The sequence below is a fragment of the Crassostrea angulata genome, unplaced genomic scaffold, assembly GCF_025612915.1.
Source record: "Crassostrea angulata isolate pt1a10 unplaced genomic scaffold, ASM2561291v2 HiC_scaffold_147, whole genome shotgun sequence".
Lineage (NCBI taxonomy): Eukaryota > Metazoa > Mollusca > Bivalvia > Ostreida > Ostreidae > Magallana > Magallana angulata.
The window spans coordinates 203,756-221,412 of NW_026441702.1; the positions used below are offsets into that span (position 1 = coordinate 203,756).

At 31.3% G+C, this 17,657-nt stretch overlaps 1 pseudogene; it reads right to left on the minus strand.

The window, feature by feature from the left end:
- Window positions 1–2,061: 2,061 nt before the first annotated feature.
- On the minus strand, window positions 2,062–6,783 carry LOC128169553 (uncharacterized; annotated as a pseudogene).
- Window positions 6,784–17,657: the final 10,874 nt, after the last annotated feature.

Here is a 17,657-nt window from a genome sequence, read left to right on the forward strand (position 1 = left end):
TGCAACTTCTGGTCAGAACAAAATAATCTGTAGGAAGAAATGCAGACAGACAGCCGGGGTCTAAAGACTGCTTAAACCAAACATAAGCCTATGGGTAGCCTTAATGGAAAATCCGATAATGGGGACCACCCTACAAGAAATATTCCTGGCCCTCAACTGTCCAGCTCTATCCTACACCGGACTGCAATGCAGTGGGAGTAAGATGGTCCCATGATGGTGTAGATGGTTGAAGAAGGTAAGAAAGTACCTTAAGGACACTCTGGAAACTGCGGATACCCACTCCTTACACCTATACCATTTGAAGGTGACAGCTACTACAACAAGCCACTATACTGGTATCGGGACAGAAATCCATTCCAGTCTGCACCACAGGGTACTTAGACCATATGTGAAAATCTTACCACTGAGAAAAAAAACCATAGGGTCGCTGCAAAAAACAAGCTTTGTCGTAAGCGTACAAAAATGGGCAAATTATCATCCAGGAAAATGCTCACCATCCCTTACCATGGAGTGAACACTTCACCGTCGAGGAAATCTGTCATGAATTACTAACAAAGAACCTACCCCATTAGCCATATGACTACAGATGGAGACAGTGCCGTATTCCGTAAGGGAAAACAGAACTAATTCCAAAAATATTGAATGAGACACCAACTGATACTGTGGTTTCATCAATATTCGTTGAATACCAATTTTCATGGATTTCGTTGTTAAGTTAATCCACGAAATTTAATGTTCACTGAAATGAAATTTCTGTTATCATTTTGTATTGATAGGGTCATTAGCCTCGAATTTACGTATCCTTGAAATTGTGATTTTCATTTTATCCACAAAAATTGATACCTTTGAATATTAATGAAACCACAGTACTGACTATAAAAAGCATTGGTTGCTGAAATCATCGATGTAATAGGCCGAATTAGCAGAGAACTGTTTAATGTCTCGATGAAGTCCAGACATTATGTAAGAGACACAGATTATCAGTCAAAGTATGAACTGTAGCGTGTACTGATGAAAGAAAAGGTTGCCCTGTGTCTACCTATTTGTGCAGGTAAAGCATTTTTATATCGGTTAGTGCTTGCAGATAGCTGCGTCACTTGTCAGTGTCGATTTAACAATTTCGGCAATGATATGTTATGTGGTAGTGTATTCCAAATTTGAGAAGACGTTGGATACTATGTTAATTGCCAAATCAAGGGATAGCATCAATTATTATCAAGCATGTGACAGTGAAGGCCTTGTGTCGTTCAATTCAAGGTTGGCAAAAAAAGCGAAAAGTACTGGTTAATAAAGTACAACTTATAAAGTAAAAGTACCTTATATTTCGTCTTAAGAGGCAGTCTACCATAGAACCATGCAAATGGCTATCAATGGAAGTATATCGAAATTTCATGAGACTTGGCACAGATATTCATGATAATCTAACTTGATTATAATGAGAATGATTTTTATTACATTACATCAGTAACTATGGAAACGGATGGCACTTGGGTTTTCCCCTTGTTCTATTTATAGAACTTTTGAAAAATTAGACAGCATACAATTCTTTTTAGTTTACTGGAAATATTACACACTGCAATTGAATGAAACCCGTTTCTTCACATTGTGAAAACCCATAGGTATTCTGAATAATAAGGAATTTAAATTTCTAAACACAATACACAAAGATATGTGGGCCTTAACTTCATGAAAATACTGAAATTTTACCAAAATTGACCTATTTGCACTAAAACTGGCATAACTGCCCAAGAAACGCATCAATTAATATAATATTTTGTCAGCTTATATGGTCTTTATTTATCTTTAATCTGGTTGAGGGAATTTGGTTGCAAATGAAATTCTGTGGAAATTTTGGGGGGTGGGTGGATTTGGGAGGGGGTTGGGGTGGACATGGTGCACTTTTATCTAGGGTAAGAAAAATGCTATTACATAATTATTTAGATTTTCCTTGCCAAATAAAACAAGTAGTAATGGAGAATTAAGTAGTCTTAAAAATTAAACACACAGAATTACTATGAATTGCCCTCAGTCAAGGGGCGGGGGGGGGGGGGGGGGCTGCGATTGAAAGGAAACTTGGACCATTAAGTTTGTCACCTAACAGCGACGCGCAGTGGGTTAGAGGGTGTACTACGAATCTGTAAGTCATGAGTTTGACTCCCGCTCTGGGTTTTTACAATTTTTACCTCTCCAAATATTTTTAAAAGCTCTTTTTTGGTTAAATATTGTAAAATTTGAAAATTTTAAACCGGTGAAAGTATTTCAATCACAATGTACATTAATCCATATTAAAATCGACAGATGTCCCACAGCACCTCAATTTATATAAGCATCCGCTTTGACATAAAACTGTTAAAATACAATAACAATGGATTTCATGTTACATGTATTCAAATTTAAATGAATGTACATATCAAACACTTTTTTTTATCATATACATTTGTATTTTTGAGCAGAGTTTACAACATAAGTATATTGTTAAGATGATATCTGAGAAGAACACAGCAAATAACAATCTTTAACTTAATAAATAACCTGTTTAATATTCATGGATTATTTGTTACAGTTATAAACTTCAAAATGTACATATAACCACCTGATATGAAAAAAAAAATCCTGAAAAGCCTACATGTAACACTCATTTATAAGAAATACTTGTAATGAGCCTTTGCTTCAAATGGAGCAAAAAGCAAAGACCAAATTATTGCAGTTATTTTCATGAAATATGAAAAGCCATTGTTTACAAAGCTATGAAATAAAATATGCAATACAACCAAATTTCAACCTTCAATGAATACATCGGAAAGAGAATTTTAATTTCAGAAAAAAAGATACAAAATCAGTGAATTGAAATATTCATTATTCAGTTACATACGAAAAAAAGACAGAGATGTGCAATTAATTTAAATTTAGAAAGTTATCATCATCAATTAATACATGTATCCCTATTAGCCAAATAACATCATCAATAATACATGTAGTGCTATTAGTCAAGTAAAATCATCAATTTATACATGTAGCATTAGTGGACAACTATTATGATCAATTAATACATGTATCACTTTTGGCCAAATAACAACATCAATTCATACATGTAGTGCTATTAGTCAAATAAAATCATTAATTTATACATGTAGCCGTATAAGACATCTATTTTCAATTCATACATTTAACACTGTTAGACAAATACATGTATTACCATCAATTTATACATGTAGCACTAATAACCAAACAACAACTACTCACACATGTAGCACTTATCTTTTAGTCAAATAAAATCATAAATTCATACATGTAGTGCTATTGAACAACCTTTATCATCATTCATACATGTTGCCCTAAAAGCTAAATAACATTATTGATTCATACATATAGCACTGATAACCAAACAACATCAATTCATACATGAATCACTATTTGCCAAATAACATCATCAATTTAAACATGTAGCAATTTAAGACAACAATGATCATTAATTCATGTATGTACATGTTTCACTCTTGGCCAAATAACATCATTAATTCATGTAGCGCTGTTAGCCAAATACATGTAACCTCTTCAATTCATACATGTGGCGCTACTAGTCGAAGAACATCATCAATTCAAACGTATAGCACAATTAGCTAGCCAGGTAACACCATCAATTCACACTAGTGCTATATGTCAACTTTTATCATCAAATCATTCATAAAGTTTACATCCTCAATTGATATACGTAGCGCTATTTGCCAAATAACAATCAATTCATACCTGTAGCGCTATTAGTACAAAAACATTATCAATTCATATATGTGTAGTGCTAATAGAGGACTAACATCATCATTCGTACATGAAATGCTATTATAGAACAGACAACATCAATTCATATATTAATTATGTAATGTTTTTAGCAAACTTACATCATCAATTCCTTCTTGTAGCACTATTAGACAAATAAAATTATCAATTCATACATGTAGCACTATTAAATAACTAACATCATTAATTCATACATGTAGAGCTACTAGCCAACATTCATACATGTAGCACTTTTGGCCAAATACCATCATCAATTCATACAAGTGATGTTAGACAACTCTTATCATCAAATCATTAATGAAGTGCTATTATCTAGCTTACATCCTCAATTGATACATGTTTGTCTATTAATGGCCTAAAATAATCAATTTATACCTGTAGCGCTATTAGAAGACTTAATTACGTCATCAACTCATACACATGTAGTGCTATTAGAGGACTAACATTATATAAATAGTGCCTGTTTGGGAGGGTAACAGTTGAAATTGACACCCCAAGGACACCATTGTCAACCGACGCGAAGCGGAGGTTGACAATGGTTTTCGAGTAGTATTTAACATGAAAATATAATAATATGAATTCATGCATGTATCACAATTCTCTTTGAATACTGAAGTTGATCAAGATTCATAGATGGCTGTGATTTTACAGGGGAGTACTTTCCATATGACAATAATTTCACAGCTTCATTTAAGATTTCATGCCCTGTTCTTTCATCTTTGGACTGATCAGACCCCACAGTTTTCTGTGATGACAGAAGATCAAAATCTGAAAATAAATATATACCGGTATATTCATTAAAATATATGTATTCAAAGTATTAGACTAAACTCAGCTGTTGGATACACACATATATGTACCACTATAATACACATGTAAAGCATTGACAGCTTTAATAACAACTATATGACATTTCAGAAAAAATTATGCATTGTAAAATTTACATAAAATAATCATTTCAAGTGGCAGCCAATCTTTGAATGACCTCGATCCCTAAGATGATCACAGTGACTTTTATCTACATTTAGCATTGTCCTTGTGCCTGAATCACATTTAAGCTCATTGAACTGTAAAACTGAAATTCAACCATACAGTTCAAGAAACATATATACCACCCATGCGGCAATAATGAAAAGGGTCAAAAAATTCATATTTGGAATATCTATGATAATCTATGATAATAATGCCAAGTATGCATCATTAATCATCTTGTACATCATGTAATATTTTTTCACTGTTATACCTCTTGGGTTAGAAAAAGATATATCAGCGTCCATTGCTTCAGAATCTGTAGTTCTCTCTAATAAACAGCATATTTCTACAAAAGAGTACGGTACATTTAATGTATATCTAATATACCGGTAATGTATATGTAGTCTACATCTTAACAAAAATATAGCCAAATCTTATTTCTGATTTTCATACACAATATCTAATGTACATATACAAGTATCAATTGGATATCCCAAATGTTGATTAGTTGAACTCTCAATAGACATATTGTAAAATAACTAAATATAAAGTGTAGATGATTAAAGATTTTTAACCATTAAAAGACACTGTTATTATCAATTAATCTAATGTTGTCCAGCTAAATAAGTTTTTAGCATGAATACAAACTATAATGCTATCTTAATGGGACAAATACATTAACCATTTGAAATTCCCTTTGATTTTTAAGACATTTTTATGTATATAAACCTGTTTTTCTCTTAAATACTTAAATGAAAGATCCAGGCCTGGCATGCCCCCCCCCCCCCCCCTAAATATCTTTGGACAACATTTGTTCTTACATGTAGTACTCCTCAACTCCTTTGTATTTATATTTTCTGTTTCATATGTAATGTACAACAAAGTTTTATGAGTTGAATACATCATAATAATTCAGTCAATCAATTGTGTAAAAAACACACCTTTCAACTCCTCCTTCAGATCTGTATTAATCTTGACACAGTTTTCTCTCAATGCGTTTTCTGCAAACACCTATTAATGGTAAAATTCCAAACATCTGATCAGTCTGATGTGTCCATTATGCATTAATTTCCCCGTAAACGTTGGTTCATTTAACAGAGTTTTTGTTCATAATCAAAACAATAATTTATCAGTGACAACAGGTAAGGAAATTGAGATCAAGCATGAGTTTATAAAAGCACTAATTCATTCCTTGAATAATAAAAATAGGTTTTCAAATTTGTATGAGTATTTCAACAAGTAAATTTTAAGTTTAGAACACTATACCACTATAAAAACTAAACTGTATATCTTTTCCATAGATATCTAATCAAATTGGGAGGGGGGCAGTTTTAATCTGATATTGATGTGCATTTATTTTATGCATACATACATGAGTTTGTCCTAGCAATATTTACTGGTACACATAAGAGTACTGTTATATAAATATTTTTGGTTTGTTAAGAATTATATTATGTCATTGGGTAAAGGCAATTTTTTCTTACCAGAACCAGTTGGAAAATGTGTGCTCAGCTTCATCCATATCTCTCGGCTTTGAATGAATGTAATTCCACTCGCGATTATGCCAGATTGAGATTGTTTATGTAGTGAATGACAGCATGTTCTCCTTTTCCTTTTCCACTGAATTCCATATTCCTGCCTGTGTTTAGCACATGTACGCCCGCTGAAATTTGACAGCCTCAACCCATGCACACCAGCACGATAATTCTGGTATTTGTACAAAATTTGACTCAGAGGTACATTTAAAATATCTCAAGTGTGCTGAAGTGTTTTTCTTACAATCCTAAAGTATATTATCTGCTTTCTCTTTACAATTTTCACCAAAACTACATTTCAAACCATCCATTTTGTTGACATCTGGCTTTCTCCAATCATTCTTCTTTATCTTCTTTACACGAGAGTTCCACAAAGGGAGATAATTTAATTTGTAAAAATCCCGAATTTAAACACCGGAATATAAGCTTAATATTTATTTGCAACCAAATTCCCATTCAAATATAATTTTTTATGGATAATCCATTGTTTGAACCAAGAAACTCTAAATTTAAAACGTTTCTTGAGGTTTTATATCCTACTAAGAGAAGTAGTGTGTTTTGGACATTACCTATCTTATTATAATATTTGATCATCTAGCTTAAAATCAACGAATGAATTAAAAAATATGTGTGCACCAAATCAAAGGTATTTGTATCAGATTTTATGTGAATCTGACTCCATGTATGATTAAACTCTATTTAATACTTAAATGACTCTATGAAATTAGCCTTATTCATGCATGAAATTTATTATGAATAATGAGCTAAAAATAGAAATGGTCTTATCTGGGGGATTTCAGTGGTGCAGATAAATTTAACCATGAAAATTTGATAAAATAGACAATATACTTTAGATATATCCAGATAAACTATGAAAATTAATCTACACCCTTCATTATAAAATTTTGATTTTGCATGGTTCTATCGTAGACTGCCTCTTAATCAAATTTGTTGAAATATAAACAATAGTATATCATGTCGGCTATGACATTTTATAATTGTCTATGATTTCCTGTAATGGTTCATTCATACACCATTGATATTTGTTTTTAGACTCAAGTCAGGTATAGGTGCATCTATACAGTAATCATAGATATGATATCAAAATGTCCATTTTCTGGCTATTTGGTGCATGTGAACATGGGCCAAAAAATTATGAAAAATTATTTGTGACTAATCCCAAAAAATATTTCAAAAATTATTATGGGCAATGATACTGACATTAAGCAGGCCGATCCTTATTAAAGAATTCGTACGTTTTATATGTCTGCGATATTCTTAAATGTTGGGTTGTTTATAGTTGAGTCTCAGTACTTCATTAAATAGTGCTGCTGTGAACAAATAAATTTTATAGAAGCCTGTGCTCGGTTTGAGTATTACATGTAGTATTTCAGTATTACCAAGCATAACACATATTTTAAAACATAGGTAATCACAGATTACAAAGCTCACCGAGACGAGACATCACCCTTATGAGACTTCACCTTTATGAGACCACCTTTATCATATTAAATGAAAATCATACTTTATGATCTTGGATAGTCATGGATTCTGTTTTGACACAATATTGTATATCATCTGTTAAAAAATTGTATGATAATCATATGTTCATATGTTAATCAATACAATAATATAAAATTAAATATTGCATCCTATCATATTTACAACATATTTCATATAATACAATAAAATACCATAATAAACGATGATGAGATGACATTGTATTGTGTTATACGTTATTGTATTTGATCAAATAATACAATATCATAAAATATAAAACAATATAGCATTGAAACATATGATATTATATTGTATAATATAGTATGATATTGTATGATACTGTATCATTTTTGATACATAATATGATATTGTATTATATTATACAATATTATTTGATACAACATTGTATCATATCAAATGATAAAATATTATGTTTTAAAGTAAAATATTATATAATACAATATTATATTATACATATTGTATCATATGATACAATAATATATTTTAAATATCAAACATTATAATTTCATGTGAATCAGATGTGATAATATATCATATTATAAACCAATATCATATAATACAATATCGTATGATACGATATTTTATAATATAACAGTATCATATTATACAATTTCATGTAATATAATTCTAAATTACAGAAATTAATATCATATTATACAAAATTGTATGATACAATATTATAGAAAATACAATATAGTATCATAGGATACAATATTATATTTTGCAATATCTTATACACAACTGTCAATAGTATCATGTGATTAAATAATTAATTAATAATACAATATAATATTATACAATATTGTATCATAATATACAATACTCTACATAACGATATCATGATACAATATCATAACATAAAATATCAAAAAAAATTATACAATATCATATCGTATCATATAACTTTTTATAATATTACATTTGATATTATATTGTATCATATTAAACAATATTGTTTCATACCATACAATACTATATCATATGAAACATGTTATATCATTTATCAACAAACACATCTATCGATCGAGCAGGTTTGAGTGAGGTAGGAGGAGATCAGGGTCTGCATCTGAAGCAACCTCTGCATTTCATTTATAATATAGTTATACAACTATGCAAGCTATCATCTATAAAACATGTGACCTGTTCCAAAAAAACTAAACCTCATCCAGCATCCGAAACCTATGGCTCAGATTCAGCATTTAAGCCTGTCAGGTGCATCAGTTTTCATAAGACGCATCTCCATGCATGTTTGGTGAAGTTCAAACCAGTAATAACTAAGATATCATCATCAGAGGGCACTAGCAATTAAAACCTTAACCTGCTCCAGCATCCGCAACCTTTGGCTCAGATTCAACATCCATGCCTGTCAGGTGTATCTGTATCATAAGACACACCATCCATTCAAGTTTGGTGAAGTTAGGACCTGTAATAACGAAGGTATATTTTATAGCATCCTTGATAATGGAGATCAAGCTCTGCATCTGAAGCTTCCTCTGTGATTCATTCATACTACAGTTTCATCAACTATGCAAGTTTGAAAAAGTACTATTATCTATTAAACATGTGACCTGTTCCAAAAAACTTAACCATATCCAGCATCTGAACCCTATGGCTCAGACTCAGCATTCAAACCTGTCAGGTGCATCAGTATCATAATACGCACCATCCATGGAAGTCTGGTGAAGTTAGGACAAGTAATAACTAAGATATAATCATCAGAGGGCACCTGTTTAAAAAACTTTAACCAGCTCTAAAAACCTTAACCTCCTTCAGCATCCAAAACCTATGGCTCAGATTCAGCATTTAAACCTGTCTGGTGCATCAGTATCATACGACGCACCATCCATGCAAGTCTGGTGAAGTAAGGACAAGTAGTAACTAAGATATAATCATCAGAGGGCACCTGTTTAAAAAACTTTAACCAGCTCTAAAAACCTTAACCTCCTCCAGCATCCGAAACCTATAACTCAGATTCAGCATTCAAGCCTGCCTGGAACATCAGTATCATAAGATACACCTCAAAAAAGCAAAAAGCAATATCAAAGTGTATCTGCACCCGAGAAATTATTCAACAAATAAAAAATAAAACAAAATCAACATCTTCAATCATGCACATACTTACACATTGGCGGCATTGTTGCGGTGGTTGCGTCGTCTATCGGGAGGAAAAAAAACACTATTTACATTAGCTAATAACATTAAAAATAGATTTTTCCGCTATCCCTTTTTTGGAGAAAAAAAAATTATTACCAGGGCACAAAGGCCTTCCATTAACGAAACGGCAAGCCATTGCGAAATGTGATGCAATCGGCTATTAATTGTGCTTATTCATTGGATAAAAGTAACCGGGGGGGGGGGGGGGGAGTTTTCTCACAAGCGGTGTTTTCTTATGATCGGTCTAACCTTAGAAGTGTGAGCGCAGAGACCCGTTTCAGGAAATAAAAAAATAATTACCTCTGCACCTGTGGTTTTTCTCTGTCGAGTCCAGCATGACTATGTCTTAGATCTGGATCTCTTTGCATAAATGTACATACTGTACAATAGATCCGCAATTACCCCGAATTCTTAATTGTACGATCGGGACCAAGGTAGTTATATTTCGAATGAAACATTCTACTTCTACGTATGATGCATAAAGGGGACAAACATCCTCACCAGTGCACGTTGCAAAATTGCCAAAATCAATTTTACACATATCACATTCCGATGCCCCTCCAAATAGTATACAGACAGAGAAAAGAATCACAAAATGCATTTTAAGGAGGTAATAAAATCTGATCTTTTATGTAGCAGTGTTATTGAACAAGCATTCTGAGAATATTGCATAAGAAATACACGTCCCCTACCAGTTTGTAGAAAATTGTGAAAACAATGCACTGTTATGCAGAATATCATTCTTACCGTCTTCTGTACCCCGAATCAACAGACCATGCCACCCGATAACGAACCCGATTGTGATTATACAAACAACCCAGTCGATTAAATTAACCACACAATGCTTGAAACTATTTTATAGAACTTATTTGTTTGTTAGAAACAATGAAAGGAATGGTCCAAGTAATGCACAATATTATTACTGACTACCTACTTTCCTCGTTTATTCAATACACACCGAACCCGATACCGAACCCGAACATTAATAATTGGAATATAAAAAACTAATTTTCTCGAAGATATGTCAACCAGACGCTACAAAAATGTAAACTTGATCTGTAGTTTGACATTTTGAAGCTGTTCAGCAAATTTCATGTTATTCCTCAAGCGCATAAAGAAAAAAAGCGTGAAAAACTGAAGTGGGACAGACAGATGGACGGACAGACAGACAGACGGACGGACTGACGGACGAAGAGGAAAGCTATAGTCCCCTCCGGTGAAACCGGTAGGGGACTAATAACTGAAATGCACTAATTCTGAACTTTTAATCATGAAATTAAAGTTTACCCTTTCACGTGATATTTTGATCAGTCATTAACACCCGTTAACAGTGCGGGTTAGGGTGATCCCGAACAAATAAAAAGTGATGATAACCAATTGTATACAGATAATCACTGTATTGTGTATATCGTCTGAGCATTATGATATACATTTGTGTCTATCAAAATTTGCTTATTTGGTCATTCTGTACCTGACGAGGATACTGATTACACAAAAAGTCGCTTTTTCGATAATTTTAAGTTTTATGAATTGTTTTTTTAATTTTAACGACAATTGATTTGATTTGAAATTCCCTGTTAATAATTGTAGGCCAAACCAGTTAGGAGGGTGCGTAAGGGAATTAATGTCACGCGTTCGAACTCGTGATTAACCTAGTGGCCGTGTTTGACGGTTTAAGTTTGCAAACATGTCATTTTTCAAAAAGTCATTTAGACAATTTCTAAGGAGAAAAGTACCTACCGATCTCCTTCATCCCTTTCTCACGATGAAGTTTTAAGATAGTGATAATATTTATCAAATTCCGACGAAATTTGACAGCAGGAGTACCAAATATAATTACCAAAAAAAAAAAAATTAACAAAAGAATAAAAAATCAAAGTAACATAAAAAATGAACGGATGAGTTTCAGAAAAGATAAGAAAGCATAATGGGCCCCTCCATCTTTTTTTCCTAAACCCAAATTGCCTCGAAATTTGATTTATAATATTTTTCTAAATTTCTTTAAAATTATAATGAGCACGAGAATTTTCAAAGCTGTATTAAAACCGAAGAAAACGCCCAATAAAATTGTCTTTGGAATATATTCTCAAGGTTTCAAACATGGCAATGTTATTTTTTTTTTTTTTTTTTTTTTACTTATGATTTTTGTTTCATTTTTTTTTTATTTCAGAAATAAAATTAGTAAATTCCGCACAAGAAAAATAGCGATAAAATTATTTATTTCTCTTAAATATAATTTTAAGTCGCTGTACTTGCGGGGAAGTGCGTCAAGTAATGAGAAATCTCGCGCAAGCGATTAGCGACTTGGACGACCTGCCATGTCCGTGAGTAATTGATAATAGAAAAAAAAATAACACGATTTTACTTAAAAAGTTAGCTACAAGTGAGTCAATTTTTTTTAACACACACATTACAATGAGAACTTCACAACTGTAAAGTAAAAAAAGTAAATTTAAGGATAACTTGAAATATGAAGCAACTTTGTGTGAAAATATCTTTTGTAATAGAATGTAGAACGAAGATGTAAATTAGTCTTTTCATATTTTTTTTTTGGGTTTTAGTATGGAGCATGTGCCACTCCACTTCTTTCTTCGTAAGTGTCGTTTGTGTTGTTTTTAGAAATAAAACGTACTCTCCAGTGTATATGATTTTAATCTCCGTTCTGTTTACTTTAACCAAATTTTTATTCTTTATGATTTACATCATTTTTCCCCCATATGTTAAGTACTCCACTAGCATCCAGAAAGAGGACGTACAGCTCCTCATCGGGATGTTCGTCAGGGTTAGTATTTTTCTTCCCAAAATTAAAAGTTTCAATTGTTTTATTGTTCAGAAATAATAAATTCTACACTCAACTTTCACTCAAAATAAATAGCATTTCATATTCTGTCCGTACATATATAGCACGCCGATGTCAAAGAAGAGGAGGGGAAACCTGTTAGTACATTTTATATTTAATGAAACACAATTTCTTGTAAATGATCTTAGAAATATATATTAATTTTTTCATATATTCTTAACTTTAGTCCCTCCACTCCGTCGGTGCCGATTGGGTCAGTAAATTAATTTTGATTTTATCCTTTTAAATATTAAATTCGTAATTTATACATTGTGGTATGCAGTAAATATAATGACCCTAAATTCTCATGTTCATTTAGATTACCCCCCAATGCGCCGATTCGTCCAACGTTAGTATGATTCTTTTTTATTAAATGAAAATATTTTTGTCACTGAGTTATGTTTTTTTTAAATGTTTGAATGGTTATATATGTAAAAAAAATTGTTTTGCTCGAATGAATACAAATAATCACACAATTTTTCTTTATTTAACAGGAAAGGGATCGAAATCGTCACAATTAGCGACGAGTAAGTTACGTAACAAATTTACATGTTTCATTTGGTTTAATTTTAAATATATATAGATTTTTTATAGTTCCAAATTTTAACTCCTTTTCCCGTAGTTCAACCACGGAGAGTTACTGCCTTCTGGACAGTAGGTATGTATGTCTTTTTTAATCACCATAGAATATCTGTTATATCAAATACTAACTGTATGATATTTATGTCATTTTTAATTGTTATGGTTTTGGATGTTTACGTTATTTATTCTTGCTTTTATGTATAACAGTATCTAACCAGTTTTGTGCATTTTCTTTACACTGTCTTTTAATCATTTTTTTTTAGTCTCGAGAGACAACTGCTGTGAGTTATTATTTTATATAATAACGATTTCATTTAAAAAAAAAAAAAAAAAGAAAGAGAAAATTAATAATAAATTTGTACGTGTATGTAAATTAAGAACTATGAAATACAGTTATTTGTTTACAAATATTTATTCAGTATTTCATTAGATAGTCTATTTTTATTCTTGTTTTCTTTCATTTATTAATTAATTCTGTATTTATTTATTTTAATGAATTAGATAAAAATTTCTCTCACTTAATGATGAGGTTTGTGTACAATAAATTTCAGATCGCTTGAGGGAAACGCAAGCATGGCCTCGGCCAGCACCTCCACCGCGGCGATGGAGCCCGAGGAGCCCGGGAAATGATTAGAAAAGTAAGTCTATGTTGATGAAATAAAATTAACAAATGAACATTTTGAATGTTATTAAAAAAAAAATTAAATGACAAATTTTTTTGGTCATGAATTTAACAGTATTGTCTTTGATTAAATTTCTTACATAAAATTAACAAACAAAAAAATTAAATATAACTTCCAAAAAATGTCATGACTTTAACAGTGTTTTGTTTGAATAAATTTCTAAACTTAAATAAACAAACAAATATTTCAAAGACATAAATGAAAAAAAAACAAATAAATAAAATGTATTTTTTCCCTATGAATTTAACAATATTTTGTTTGATTTAATTTCAGATTAACAGAGGTCCCCTACCCCCCAGACAGGAGGAGAAAATGGACATGTTTTAAAATTAATAAATACTTTTTAAAAGTGTTTGCATTGTTAGTTGTGTATATTGCAATTGAATTACTTGAAAGAAAAAAAAACCTGGTATCTATAGTTCCAGAATCTGGAGACTGAGCAATGGATTGATTGATTTAAAAAAAAATTCTGCTTTGGGGTGATGACTCATATTTCCAAGCACATTGGAAAAAAAAGTTTTCAATATATTCAAGAAAGTAGCATTAAAGTTTGCGTTTAGGAAAAAAGGCATTTTTTCGATATAACTATCTCTTGGACGAAAATGTACAGAAGACAATGTGTACAAAAACCGTTTATCACTGTGTCCGGTATTTCCGATGACGCCCTTGGGTACTTCTGATTTTTTTTCTTATCAAATATGATGATTGATTTATCTCATTTTTGTTTCCGCAAAAAATAATTATATCAAATATTTACAACTTTATTTAAAAAAAAATGTTTTTTTACTTTAACAAACATCTATTGAATTACTATATTATTAGTAAAAAACGGGGGAATTTTTTCCATTAGCGTCTTCGGATATTTTAGATCCCATATTTTTTCATAAACGATATTCTATGTAATTTCTTCAATAATGTCTTGAGTGAATTGAAATAAATAAAAGTATGATTTATTATTATAACACACTGTTAATGTATTTTAATTATGAACCTCTGAAAATTGTTTAAAGACTGTTTAAGCAGAAAGACAGTTTATTTTAGATCTTTGAAATTTCTTCGATTTTTGTAATCATGAAGATTTATTGTATTAAAAACCCATCACTACTTATTTTATAAGAAACTATATTCATTTTTGTTTTTAAAGCAATACAAAACATAATTCATTTACTTTTTTATTCTAATATTATTTGATATACGACTATTAGTAAAGAAATTAAAATTATTGATATCATTCTATATTTAAAAGAAAATATACAAAAGAAAATGTCAGCTCGACGCCTTTGTGGTCGTTCTTTTGATTAATATCTTTTTGTAACTTTGAAAAAATAGGTATTTTAAATAATACATTTTTTTTTACATATGGAAAAATCGTTATTGATATTTTTTCATCAAAAAATTAGGAGGGTATTGCAAAATCGGGATGAAAAAAAGAAAAAGAAAGATTGAACCGACTACGTAACTAATAAAGGTATAGCGCTAAAAAACTACTAACCGTTGTAAATGTCAGTTCGACCCTCGGAATCTCTCAGGAAACTGGTGCCTGAAGTCGACAAAAAGGTTGGTGACGAATAAAAGAGATTGAGTTTTGCAAGAATTCCTAAGAAACCAGAATCAAATGGATTTTTGCCAAGTTCAATTTCCAAGTCAAACGACTTAAATATTAAATTGTGAAAAAATATATCTTAAGTGTGCTCAGATTATTTGTGTTCACTGACATTAATATGTAATTATGTTTAATAAAAAATTGTTTCAAATTGTATGTTTTTAAACAATATTTTAAAAAATTTCTTAAAACTTTTCTTGTCATAATTGATGGGTTTGCAAATAAATTTACATTAATGATGCCAGGAAAACGCCAGAACAGGCGCCATTATAGAACTGGAAATTCGTCGCCTCAAACTGGAGGCAACATTCTCCGATCGATTTTAAATATTTACAAGTTGAATAAAATTTTCATTCACAACTAATTAATAAAACGAGGACCTTACTGCTCACTAATATCGCTTTTATGGTTTCCTTCATCCCATTCAAACAGAAACATTTATTCAAACAGACTGTTGAATACATTTTACGGAACTGATGACATTTGTTATAAGTTCGTGCATTTTAGACATCTCGCGAGAAATAGGTAAACAACACTGTTGTTTTATGTGTGTGTTTATCACATTATATATATATGAATCTAGAATGCCGCTTCCAGTTCGAGGCGGCGAATTTACAGTTATCGTAGTAGCGCTGGTTCTTCCGTTTTTCTTGCACAAAAAATATCAAAATTGTTTAAAAAAAGCCAGAAAAACTTCAGATATTTCAATGTAGACCACCAGAAGAATGGATTTCCACCAGTCTAGCAAACCCGACACGCAGAAACGCGACGGGATGAATGTAGAAAGCAGACAAGGGGGACAAATCGCTGTACTGCTGGATACAACACTCCAGATAAATGAATGAGGGACAAAAAGGAAATCAACTACTTCTTTGTCATTATTGTCTCCAAACGGTGTTTTTAAAATAGAAAAAAAACATAGTATTTTCGGGGGGGGGGGGGGGGTTCACCTTAATTGTGCGTATGTGTTGAAAAATTTAGTTCAGAACTAATGCCGATAAAGAATTAGTGGTTTATAAATTGCATTTATGTTATACATCATCAAAACTTCTCTACTAGGAAATCGTACTATTAACCGTTTGTCAATATGATTTTAGCATACTCGCTTTTTGATGTACAAAACAAACTTTCCCGTAAGACAACCCTTAGTATAGTTTACGATATTTTTTGTACAAAATGCGTTTTTTCAATTTATAAAGAAAGATGAAATTTTTTCTATTACGAATTGTGAAAGCCCTTATTAATATACACCCTGGAATTCATTGTTAAACAAACATGCCCACCAAGTGATTTCCGAGACTTTAAAAAATGATTTTATGAATAAATAACGAATTCAAATACGTTTATAGATAACAATCAGAATTCAGGTGTCACATTTCATTCACCTGTGAGAGAGGCGCTAGAAGGATTATTCCACCTTAAATGAAACCTTCTATCGATATATAAGCATTCAGGGATGATTTTTTAAATCTTACTGATCAATATACATCATAAACAATAGAGAAAACAAAACATACACAATGAATTCATAATACCTTAAAATAATTCGGAAATAAAAACGTTGCCAGAAAATTTCGGAAAGTAGTTAAACATCCACAAATTGTTAATTCTATCCTAATTAGGTCGCTTGTTTTTTTTTCCACTATGATGAAAAATTATCAATTTTTAGCTCATAAATTTAAGACGGATAGTGTTTAAAATGTCAAATTACTTATATGATTCTAGGTTGTATGTGTTTGATTCATTTTGATAAACGTGAATAATGTTCTAAGGTATAAGTTAACATTTTGCGAAGGTCTGCAGATTTGTTAACCCGTACATAATATCATTTTTTCTCCGTTTTGAATGAAGGTCTCAAACCAATACAATTCCAAAGTTTCACTACAAATCATGTTATAGACAAAATAATTCCCTATTTTCCCGTTCGATTTTAAAGATTTCCTGCCAGCAACAGGGACTTTATGTTTTATAAG